This window comes from Heterodontus francisci, chromosome 2, assembly GCF_036365525.1.
Source record: "Heterodontus francisci isolate sHetFra1 chromosome 2, sHetFra1.hap1, whole genome shotgun sequence".
In the NCBI taxonomy this organism is placed as follows: domain Eukaryota; kingdom Metazoa; phylum Chordata; class Chondrichthyes; order Heterodontiformes; family Heterodontidae; genus Heterodontus; species Heterodontus francisci.
Window position 1 is genome coordinate 145,758,013 of NC_090372.1, and position 13,237 is coordinate 145,771,249.

Genomic DNA, 13,237 nt, shown 5'->3' on the forward strand with positions numbered 1-13,237 from the left:
CCAATGACTGATGTTAGACTAACTGGCCTGTAGTTCCCTGTTTTCTCTCTATCTCCTAACATAAAAAGCGGCATAACATTTGCCAACTTACAATCTGACTGGACCATTCCTGAACCTAAGGAATTTTTTTTAAAGATTAGAATAGAGATACAGCACTGAAACAGGCCCTTCGGCCCACCGAGTCTGTGCCGAACATCAACCACCCATTTATACTAATCCTACACTAATCCCATATTCCTACCAAACATCCCCACCTGTCCCTATATTTCCCTACCACCTACCTATACTAGTGACAATTTATAATGGCCAATTTACCTATCAACCTGCAAGTCTTTTGGCTTGTGGGAGGAAACTGGAGCACCCGGAGAAAACCCACGCAGACACAGGGAGAACTTGCAAACTCCACACAGGCAGTACCCGGAATCGAACCCGGGTCCCTGGAGCTGTGAGGCTGCGGTGCTAACCACTGCGCCACTGTGCCGCCCTGGAATTGTTAGATCTCATCAATTTCAGAGACAGTCAGAGTCCGACGGTAACTTTCAAAACTTTATTGAGTTAAGTAATTGTTACAGCTTGACTTCCTCTCCTTGATGTAGGTTTTCTTCACTACAGCAAACAGCTCAGCCATGTTATAAAAACGGACCGAACTTTGTGTTACAGCTTGGAGAAAAGACAGACCGCACTTTGCGCACTGAAAATGAACTGCCCTTTGCGCGCCAAAACCAGCCTCCTTTATACTTGTCCGTAACACCCCCCACCCCCACCCCCCCCCCCCACCTTTGTTCCTAATTGGTCTGCAGACTTCTGCAATTTTTGTGGTGTCAGAGCCTAATTGGCCTCCTCCTACCAGCAAGTTTCACATTTCCCCCCCACCCCCTTCCTTCCTTGAACCGTTAGCTGCAGTTGTCCTGTCAGTTTCTGCCTGTTAGCCTATCTTTAATCTGTTCCCACAGAATTCTGGAAAATCATAGCCAGCACATCCACTATCTCTGCAGCGATCTCTTTTAGAACCATATGATGTAGGCCATCTGGTCCCGGGGACTTGTCAGATTTTAGTCCCTCAAGTTTCTCCAATACTTTTTTTCGACTGATATCAATATCCTTAATTTCCTCACTCTTTTTAGCCCGTAGGTTACCGTCTATTTCTGGTATTGAACTTGTGTCTTCTACTGTGAAGGCAGACACAAAATATCTGTTCACTGCCTCTGCTATTTCCTTATTCCCCATGATGATTTCTCCTGTCTCTGCCTGTAAGGGACCAACGTCTACTTTAGCTACTCTCTTCCTTTTTATGTATTTATAAAAGCTCTTACAATCTGTTTTTATATTGCTGGCTAGTTTACTCTCATTCTATTTTTCCCCTTTTTATCAACTTTTTGGTGGCCCTTTGCTGGTTTCTAAAACACTCCCAATCCTCAAACTTGCTATTATTTTTTGCAACATTGTAAGCTTTTCTTTTAGTCTAATGCTCTCAGAGGATGTCTCTTCCTCAGAGGTGTGGGAGGAGTCCTGGGCCGCCAGGGTCGATTCAGAGGATTGACATGGAAGATACAATGAGAAGAGCACACTGTCAGTCTTGATGTTGCGCATGTAACGATTATGACAACGTTGTTTCAAACAATAACAATTTCACAGTCATCATTGTGTATATCAAATGGCTGCATGTTCACCCAGGACCCCGAGCTTTGCATCACCGACTGAACGGTCCACATGAATGAATGCCAGTTCCAGGGCCTCCTCCTCAGCCTGTGTGAGTGTACACCCATCTGGCACTCCTCCACCAGTATGACTTGCCTCCTGAGCATTGTGGGCCCTCTTTGTCTGGAGGAGCAAGGAGCAGAAAGTAAGCATGGCAGATCAACAACACAACACATGTCACAAGAGGGATTCTAGGCCCAAAGGTGGGGAATGCTTGGTGTGCACTACTGAATGAACCTGTCATGTAGGTGCCATGCTCTGAGCAGCAGACGAGGGTGAATTCTTTCATACATTCATCCATTGATGTCACGTCATTCTTCCCTGCTCAACTTCCCTGTCTTTGGCATGGCAGTGGCACACATGTGCCGCTCTGTGTGGGCACACCCAGGTTCAGTGGCGCCATGATACAAAGTGCCACTTACTTTTGCGGAGCAGAGCAGATTGCTCATCCTCTTGTGCAACTGTATCCAATCATGTTAGATGGCCCCATGGTTAGTGACCTCCTCTGCCACCTCCAGCCAGGCAACCTTGGTCAGACAGCAGGACCTCTTCTTACCATCGCTGGGGAAAAGGACCTCCTGTCTTGCCCATACAGCCTGGAGGTGAATGAACAGGGAGGTATCGCTGAACTGTGGGGCCACGCTGGAATGTGCCTCTGCCATCTTCTGATTTTGATGCTGTCCTTCAACTCACTGGTCAATGCACAGTCTGAATAATTGAAGCTGCAGCTGCAATGTTGTTGCATCAACAGATGAAATTAAGCAGGGCTGGCTGCCCTTTAAATAGGGCCCCAGCACCTGCTCCTCACGTAATCCAACGCTGATCACAGCGCTGGAAATCCCGCTCACTCCATGTCATTTGGGGGAGGGGGTGGGGGGGCGGCGCATCGCAGTTATGATAATGAGCTGTCACGCTGAATATTGCAGTGGCTCTGTGACGGTCAAGCATGCTGCCAAGATCGGCGATATGCTAGTAAAATTAACCCGTTAGTTTCCTCACAGAGACAAGCACAACACCTGTGCTAGTGGGGGCTCAACAGTCCATGATGGGGGCATACGAATGCCACCTGCATATGGCCACTTACGAGGGGCCTTGTGGGGGTCAGCAATGACAGACGGGCACCTCTCACCGAAAGGCAGCCATGCCTCTGACAGATTTTTTAGATTTAGAGATACAGCACTGAAACAGGCCCTTCGGCCCACCGAGTCTGTGCCGATCATCAACCACCCATTTATACTAATCCTACACTAATCCCATATTCCTACCACATCCCCTCCTGTCCCTATATTTCCCTACCACCTACCTATACTAGGGGCAATTTATAATGGCCAATTAACCTACCAACCTGCAAGTCTTTGGCAAGTGGGAGGAAACCGGAGTACCCGGAGGAAACCCACGCAGACACAGGGAGAACTTGCAAACTCCACATAGGCAGTACCCAGAATTGAACCTGGGTCGCTGGAGCTGTGAGGCTGCGGTGCTAACCAGGATATGCTGCTGCCTCACCCCTTTGCCACCGACTGGGTGACCACTCACTCAGCACCAAGCCAACCCTCTCACATTACCACATACCAGCCCCAAAGGGAAAGGAGGTATGAAATACTCACCTTGCTGGATTAAATAATTGCGGCATTGGATCCAGGTTCGAGGGGTGACCCCACAGCTGCTGACCTCCTCTGCAATCTCCATCCAGGCTTTCTTGGTCAGTTGGGACCCTCTGCTCCCTGAGGAAGAGGACCTCCTGCCTTGCCCTTGCAGCCTGGAGGAGAACTTGCAGGGTTGCTGAACCACCCGGGGTCTTCCTTCTGCCATTGTTGGTGTTGTCTTCTGGTGAGCTGCTTGGTTGCTTTGAGTCTTCAGTGAGGGGAGGAGCTGCAGTAGCAGGATGGCTCAAGCCAGCAGTAGCAGAAGAACTCAAGGAGCAGGAACAGGACCACTCAGCGCAGCATGAAGAGGAAGAATTCCTTTGTTCGCGTGGCAACAAATACAGAGCTGGTAGCCCTTTAAATATGGCATCAGCACCTGCACAAAAATACAGATGGTTGGGGAGTTTTGCAGAACACTCCCCTTCCAGATGCTGTTTTTAAGATGTTTCTGCAGCAAATGATCCTGTTGTATGGATCTTGTTGTATTTTCACTTTGTCGCAGTTCATGGCTGTCTCAATGTTCTCATGACTCGGGCTGAAGAGAATAGTGTTGGCTTCCTAAAAGATATGCTTGTTGTCTGCCTTCTCATTCAAGTAGCCTTGGCATAGTATTGTCTTTAAACAGCGTTTTTAAGTCATGCACTAATTTTAGTAGAAACCTCCTTACATACACACAGACCACACAAGTAAATGTACTTCACATAAGCATATTTACATAACAAATATCTACTACCATTCAATAACCACAATAACCAAGGAAATATATTGTTTTTCATCTTACCATTTTACCAACAGATGCACAAAAGAATTAAAAGCTTAGGCGATGCATGAGGAGTAAGAGAATAGGATGAATTTGAAAAGGGAAGGTTGTAACAGATGTCAGCTTGATAATACTAGGGAGAATCAGGCTGAATATAAAAAGTACAGAGCAGAAATGAAGGAGGAAATGAGGGCCAAAGAGAAATTATGTGAATAGATTGGCGACTAACATAAAAAGGAATCCAAAGGCTTTCAATAGGTACATTAACAGGAAAAGGGTTGTCAGGGAAGGTTGGGGTCATTTGGGGATCAAAATGGAAATCTATTGGTGGAGGCAGAAGGCATGGATAAGCAACTAAATATGTACGGGTGTTTCCAAGGAAGAGGACTTTGTCGAAGCTATGGTGAACAAGGAGGTTGCCAGGATATGGGATGAGATAAAAATAGATAAAGGGGAGGTACTGAAAGGCTGACAGTACATAAAATGGAGATTGCAGCATCCTGGGTTGCTGATGGCAGTAAGGATAGAAGTTGTGGAGGTGCTGGCCAAAATCTTCCAGACCTCCTTTGATACAGACGTGGTGCCAAAGAACTGGGGGATTGCAAATGTTCAACCTTTGTTCAAAAACGGGAGAATGGTGAACCTTGCAATCACAGGATAGTCAGTTTAATGTTGGTGGTGGGGAAGCTTTTAGAAACAATGATCTGGGAGAAAATTAACAACCTCTTGGACAAACATGGACTAATAAAGGAGAGTAAGCACAGACCTGTTAAGGGCTAATCATGTTTGAATAACTTCATTGAGTTTTATGATGAGGTAACAAAGAAGGTGGATGAGGGCAGTGAAATTGATGTTGTGTATATTGGTCTTTCAAAAGGTATTTGATCAAGGAACTGTTACGACCATGTGGTGAGAGGTGTGGGTAGTTCCCACTGTTCAACTCCCACCTGACCGCAGCAAGTGTTTTTGTTATTGGAGTTTTAATCCCTTTGTGTTTAATTTGTCAAATAAACAGACAGCGACAGGTTTTCTTGTAGGTTTGAAACAGAAGATTAGTTATTTATTGAGTAATATGCCTTATCCTGAAATTGTCACAACTGCACCCACTCATACATTCACTTGCACACACACACACACACATACACAGGAGACAGATAGAGAGGAAGAGAGGTAAGTAACTTGAAGTGAGGTAGTGTTTCGGGGTTCACGGTAAAACTGTTGAATTCTCTCGGAGGTCAAGTTCTCTTTAGTTGCAGGCCTGAGGCGTTTGTAGATTTCTCTGTTGGTTGAAAACTCAGTTTGAAGATGGGGGATGACTTCCGGATCACTGCTGGACAAGTTGAAATTAAGAATTCACAGCAGGGCACCTTCCTTCTTGCTAGTTGGATTTTCTCCCAGCTGGACAAGCTTTGGTGATGTTTCTTCCTGGGTCTCTCTCCTCTCTCTCCAGTGAACTACTTTTAAGGTCAAAAATCATTTCACACTTTTGCCTCCTTTGACAGACATAGATCTTCCCTGGGGTGACCGACAATGGCCCAGGATGTGGCTACTTCACACCTTTGTTGTTTCAGAAGAACCCATTCATTTCAAAAATGTTTGTTGATGGGTTCAGGATGGGTGTAATTGACACTTCTTAGCTTTGAATGTATTCTTTTGTCTTTGCCAGTCAGCTTAAATATGCAAAGGCAAGGTCTTTGGACCTTTGATGGGCCATTTATCAAGCACATTGTCCACTTTTTAAAAAGAAAAATCAATTTTTATAACTCTTTAGGTTGAGTTCTTGTAGTTTCAATCTCTACACTTAGTGTGAGCATCACAGACCAAATATTAGGCTTGTTAATAAAATTGAAGCCCATGAGATAAAAGGAGCTGTAGTGGTATGGGTACAAAATTGGCCAAGGGATAGAAAAGAGAGTTATGGTGAATGGCTGTTTTCGGACTGGAGAGAGGTATATAGTGGAGTTCCCCAAGGCTCAGTACTAGGGCCACTGCTGTTTTTGATATACATTAATGACTTGGACTTCGGGGGACAGAACACAATTTCAAAATTTGCAGATGACACAAAACTTGGAAGTGTAGTAAACAGAGACGACGATAATAAAAGACACCAACAAGACAGGGTGGTGAAATGAGTGGACATATGGCATATAAAATACGACACAGAAAAATGAGAGGTGATACATTTTGGTCGGAGGATTGAGGTGAGACAAGGCATGCTGAATGGTACAATTTTTAAAGGGGATGCAAGGTGTTCAGGGGATATGTTTGTGTACAAATCTTTGGAAGTGACAGGACAGGATAACAAAATGATTAATAAAGTACATGGGATCCTTTTTTTATTCATTTTATGGGATGTGGGCATCGCTGGCAAGGCCAGAATTTGTTGCCTAACCCAAATTGCCCTTGAGAAGGAGGTGGTGAGCTGCCTTTTTGAACTGCTCCAGCCCATCTGGTGCAGGTACACCCACAGTGCTGTTAGGGAGGGAGTTCCAGGATTTTGATCCAGTGACAGAGAAGGAACGGTGATCAGGTTGGTGTGTAGCTTGGAGGGGAGCTTGCAAATGGTGATGTTCCCACACATCTGCTGCCTTTGTCCTTGAAGGTGGAAGAGGTCACAAGTTTGGAAGGTGCTGTCGAAGGAGCTGGGGAGTTACCTTTATAAGTAGAGGCATAGAGTATAAGAACCAGGAAGTTATGCTAAACATATTGTTACAACCAAAGCGGGAGGAGGGCACTGTTTTTTCTAGTTCCACTTCTCCACAGGTCACAACATATATTTAAATTTTACTCAGTTACTGATATGGTCAATCATAGACTCTACTCCTTATCCCAGAATAAAATACACCAACCAGTTTTCTTTAACAAACAACTAAATTATCAGTTTATTATAAAACAAGATATAACCAGTCATGAAGCAAAGCATCAACACACACATTAAAATATGAAAGTTTCCTTTTACCTTAACCCCTCACACATCCCCACACCGGTTAACTGGAAAAATAGATATTTGCTTTTAGAGCTCTGTTACAAAAAAAGCAAAAAAGAATACCTTGGCCAAATACTTGCTAATTCTTGAAGGAAAAAGAGAAGAAATGGAACAATGTCAGTTGTCCCTTTCTTGGTTTGGCATCCCAAATGTGTGTAGACGGCTGTCACTGGAATCTTTCTCTGGATCAATTCATCCTTTCAGAATGAATGTGGCATCAATTTCTTTATTTCTTACACTCACTTCTAAGAGTTTCTCAAAGAGATGGAAAACTGGCAGGCTTTTCAAAGAGATGGAACAGACTGAACTGGGTTGTCTGCTCCCTTGGCTGGTTTTTAAAACTCCAACCCTGTCCAAAGCAACACCAAAAACAATCTCAAGAGTCAAGCCACCTGATCCCTATAAATCTTGACCTTTCACTTCTCTGTAAACATCTCACCCAAGTCAAAAAACCCTACTGGGTAATTATCTGTAGACAGGTGCCTTCCAGTAAGGGCTGTTTACAAACCAAGTCTAAAAGATCTTATGACATTTTTTAAAAAAAAAGTCCAGCATCAATGGAATCCTTTTTTCAGTTTTAAAACACAAGTCCTCATAATATAACAAAAAATGGAAGTACTTTCGTAACAATATATATAAGATTAATTTGACACCAGCTAGAGTATTGTGTCCAATTCTGGGCTTCACTTTAGAAAGGAGAGGAAGGCTTTGTAGGGGGTGCACAGAGATTTACTAAAATGGTTCCAGCGATGAGGGATTACTGGAGAAGCTGAGGTTATTCTTCTAGGAGCAGATAAGGCAAAGAGGAGATGTGACAGAGGGATTTAAAATCATGAAGAGTTTAGATAGAGTAAATAAAGAGAAACTGTTTCCAATGGCTGAAGAATCAAAAGCCAGATAGCACAGCTTTAAGGTGCTAGGCAAAAGTACCAGAGGGGACATGAGGAAAAGCTTTTTTTACACAATGTGTGGTTAGGATCTGGAATGCACTGCCTGAAAGAGTGGTGGATACAGATTCAACAGTAGCCTTCAAAAGAGAGCTAAATAAATACTTGAAGGAGAAAAAAATGCAGAGATTCGGGGAAAGAGCTGGGTAGTGGGACTAATTGGATTGCTCTTCAGAACAGCCGGTGCAGGCTCAATCAGCCAAATGTCCGCCTGCTGTGCTGTACTATTCTATGATTCTAGGAATACCTTTGGTTGTTTGTTCTTTGTTATGACCATGAGCATAATTATAAAGCCACTTGATGTTGTTTTGATCTTCTTGAAGTATGGTAGTTGTTATGACCAGGTGAGAAAGTTGTCTAGGGATCTGCAACTGTCTTCACCTGGTCTTATTGTAACAGGGTTTAATTATAATTTTAAATGCACTCTGTTTTGAGCTCCCCTTTTGTGAATCCTTGTTCACAGCTTTCCAATTATAAGGCAAAGAAATTAGCATAAACAGGCTTTCTTTGGTTTAAAGGAGAAAAGTGAAATTTATTAAACCTTAAACTTAAACTCTAATATGGTTCACGCCTACAGCTATACGATGCGTCCATGCTAGCATGCACACGCGATACACACATACAAATAGGGACAGAAAAGAGAAGAAAAATAAAATGGAGACGTTTGAGGCAGTCTGTAATGGGGGTTTCTTGTTACTGTTTTTGTGTTTCCAACTCGCCGTAGAGTTGTTGATTGTAGACAGCTCTTACTTTTCGTTGGGGCCCAGTATTCTTCTTAAACCTTGTTCACTGTAGGAGAATTTTCTCTCCTGGAGTTCATCTGTCTTCACTGGTTTCCGAAGCTGGTGAGAGCGAGAAGAGAGCAGACAGGAGAAAGGTGTTGTCAATCCAGGAGAAAAGTGCTTTCTGATTTCTTTCCCCGTTGGAAGTTCAAATTCAAAAAACCTTCAACAGTCAGTCATGTGACCAAAACTGGTCTGACCACTTCTTGTGTATTCGGCCATCTTAGTAGTTAACTTGGAATGCTTCAACATCTGGTAATCAAAAGTCCATTGTTGGTTGAATGTGTCAGGGCATGGTCCTTTGTCCCTTGTTCCAACACTGTTAAGATGCAAATGTCTTTCCAGGCTTACAATTTTAAGTTTTAATGTTCATGTGGTGAATAATGTGTACCTCAGTTTTGGTAGATGGGGGGGGGGGGGGGGGGGGGGAGGCATGCCTGGCAATAGTGATGTGTGTCAAATTTATATTTTTATCAATCAGGTGCTGTCAATGTATGCTCAATAAGTTCATGAAAAAGGTACCTAACAAACATAATACATAATCATAATTATTCTAAGAAAAAACATCAGTAAGATACTTCTGTGTATATATAATATAGTTTATATTTATCTATTCAGTACTTGGCATCAGCCCAACATGATTTAACTTGCTAATAGTTAAGGGTTGTCAAGGCAGAAATTGCATCCTCAATTCAAAGCTTTTCAGACTATTTTTAATGATATAAATATCCCATTCTCTAGGATTGTTGCCCCCACAAACATAGTTCACCAGCAGTGCTCAAGGTTACCAATATAATTATCAATTATTCAATAGAATGCTAATTTAGCCAAAGTGTTTCACATATCAGTAATTTGTTGTACACATTAGTTTACAATCTGAATTATATCAACAAAGGCAGTGTTGCTGTGTGATATGACTGAATTTACTGTTTTTTCATTGATCTTACACAAGAAGCATACAAAGATGATCTATCTCTGACCCGACCAGCATTTCACTCTTTGCACTGCAAGCTCTTGGAGACATCCAAATGAGGGGCATGAGCAAGAGAGTCGGGTGGGGATGGAGGTGGGGTGAAAAGGATGATCCACAGAGCATGAGTAAGAAGAAAGAGTTGAAAATGGAAGGCGAAGAGGCTGTTGACCAAAGGGTCCAGAGATGTCAGCCCTTGGCTGAAGAAGGAATCTTGCAGAACTTCAAAAGTGCAGGGATTGTCTACAGGGATAGGTCAATTGGATGAATGTAGGGTCTGCATCAATGGACCGATAATGGATGGCCTTGCAGTATCTGATCTATAGTGGCCCTTAGTACTGCTTAATACTCCTGCCTCTGAGGAATTTAGTGCCAGATTTGAGAGGACTGTCTTTTCAGGCCTTAAAGAAATTGAGATTGTGATACAGAGAAGTATCTCTCAAGACATCACTGATGTGATTGATATCATTAGGTTTGCTTTTCTGTCAAGAAATAATGCAGAGCCCCAGCAATAGTACTAGGAATGCACTCACATGTTGCTGCTATGTCACAAGTTAACAGCACATGTGGCCCTCCCATCAGCCCCTCTCAGATGTCTACACATGCTTCTTTTTATAAATGTTCTCAGGCTATGATGGACCCTGTCAAAGCCCTATTTATTGCCCATCCCTACTTGCCCTAAAATGTGTTGGTAGGCTTTCTTGAACCATTGTAGTTCCTGTCGTGATGATGCTCCCACCATAATGTTAGGTACAGAATTTCGGGATTTTGTCCAAGTGACGACGCAACAACGGCAGTATATGTTGCTACAATGAACAAATTAAGTACATACATTTAACTAAAAGCAAAATACTTCATCAGAACTGAAACGTTAACTCTGCTTTTCTCTCCACAGATGCTGCCAGACCTGCTGAGTATTTCCAGCATTTCTTGTTTTTATTTCAGATTTCCAGCATCTGCAGCATTTTGCTTTTATTACATAAAGTTACTAAATACATCTGAGAGTGGTGTCAATGGGACTGAAATTCTGTACAGGTTTGATTGGTCCCTCGTCAGTTATAGCAGTAGACCGATGGATTTCTTGTAAAATTTCAGCCCTGATATGATTTGCCTTTCTGTGTGCAACACCTAACAAACTACCTCTTTTGAGTGTTTTCCAGTAGAAGGACTGAGCTTGTGGGCTGGCTCCAAAGTGTCACTGAGAGCCTACTGGGATTCTGATGGCCCTACTCTATCTTGGAGATTGTGAGTAAGAGTCCTTCATCAGCCATCTCTGAGGCTTTCTGCCAGCTCTTCCGGAGATTTGGTTCTGGAGCTGTTTGAACAACAACTATTGACAGTTCACAACCAAGTCATAGAATCATAGAATTTTTACAGCACAGTAGGAGGCCATTTGGCCCATCATGTCCCTGTCAGCTCTCAGCAAGAGCAACGATTTCTCTTTCATAAAACCATGTTGATTGAGGAGAGATTTGTTCAAAACAATGAGGGGTTTGGACAGAGTAGATAGTGAGAAACTGTTCCCAGTGGCGGAAGGGTTGACAGCCAGAGGACACCGATTTAAGGTGATTGGCAAAAGAACCAATGGTGCATGAGGTAAAATGTTCTTACGCAGCAAGAGGTTAGAATCTGGAATACACTGCCTGAGGAGTCAAGGTTCCTCGCCCCTTCTCGTTTAGACTCTGCTGCATGGAGCTCATAGCTACAGCGATGGAGTGCAGGTCAGATTGCGTATAGCTTGAGAGTTCAACCAGACACACCATGGAGTTTACCAAACTCTCAACTGAGGAAGCCAAATGCTCAAATGCCTGGGACACAGCAGACGTCATGACTTTCATGGACTCCTCCATGGCACGTGCAAAGCCACACCTGACCTCAGGCACTTCCGGCATACTTTCCCATGGCTTTTCTGCACATGGAGCAGATTTCTCATAGCAACAAACAGAGGATCATGAGTGCGGGGCTGAGCAGGGGCCTGGTCCTCAGCAGTCCTCAGATTGTCAGGGGAGCTGGCTGGCACATACTTCTTCAGCTGCTGGGACGTGTCTGTGTCACGACCACCATATTGTGACCCAGATGCGAATCTTAAACCCCTGGAGGACGTGGATGTATCTGCCCTGGCAGAGGTAGAAGAGGAGGCAGGTGATGGTGCACACTCTGAGGCAATGTCTTCCTCTTCCTCCCCAGAGGAGGAGTCTTGGGCCTCATGGTGTTCCAGGATTCGTGTGCAGGCATCTGCAGTGTAGACCCAAACAGAGGCACATTAAGCGCCAGCTGAACATGAGCTCACACACTTTTAGTGGGTGTGCATGCATTTCTGCAAGACTAAAGATGACACTTCAACCTTGCGCCTTGAGGATCCTGCCTCACCACTGGATATGGCCCTGCCTCCCTCCTCTCTTGCTATTTGGTTAGCCTCCTCTTCAGCCAGTGTCAACACTCTTATGTCTGGTACACCTCTTCCTCTCCTGGCTCATTCGCGATTATTGTGGATGGGTTTGTCCTGCAGGAGACATAGGAACATAGGAGCAGGAGTCGGCCATTCAGTTCATCGAGCCTGCCCCGCCATTCAATACGATCATGGCTGATCTTCCACTTCAATGTCTTTTCCCACACTATCCTCATATCCCCTTATGTCATCTGTATTTAGAAATCTGTCAATCTCTGCTTTAAACAAACTGAATGACTGATCTTCCACAGCCCTCTGGGGTAGAGAATTCCAAAGATTCATAACCCTCTGAGAAAAGAAATTTCTCCTCATCTCAGCCCTAAGTGGCTTCCCCCTTATTTTGAAATTGTGTACCCTGGTTCTAGACTCCCCAACCATGGGATACATCTTAGTTGCATCTACCCTGTCTATCCCTTTATGTATTTTGTAAGTTTCAATGAGATCACCTCTCATTCTTCGAAACTCTAGAGAATACAGGCCCAGTTTCCCCAATCTCTCTTCATAGGACAGACCCTCCATCCCAATAATAAGTCTGGTGAACCCTTGTTGCACTCCCTGTATGGCAATAATATCCTTTCTAAGGTAAGGGGATCAAAACTGCACACAGTACTCCAGGTGCGATCTAACAAAGGTTCTATACAATTGAAGCAAGATTTCACTACTCCTGTACTCAAATCTTCTTGCAATAAAGGCTAACATACCACTAGCCTTCTTAATTGCTTGCTGCACCTGCATGTTAGCTTTCAGTGACTTATTGACAAGGACGCCCAGGTCCCTTTGTACATCTACACTTTCTAATCTCTTACCATTGAAGAAATACTCTGCATATCTATTCCTCCTACCAAAGTGGATAACCTCACATTTTTTCACATTATATTCCATCTGCCATGTTCTTGCCCACTCACTAAGTCTGTCCAAATCCCCTTGAAGCCACTTTGCATCCTCCTCACAACACTGTCATGAAGACCCCACCTGCCAAGAATGAGGCATGTTAATTTT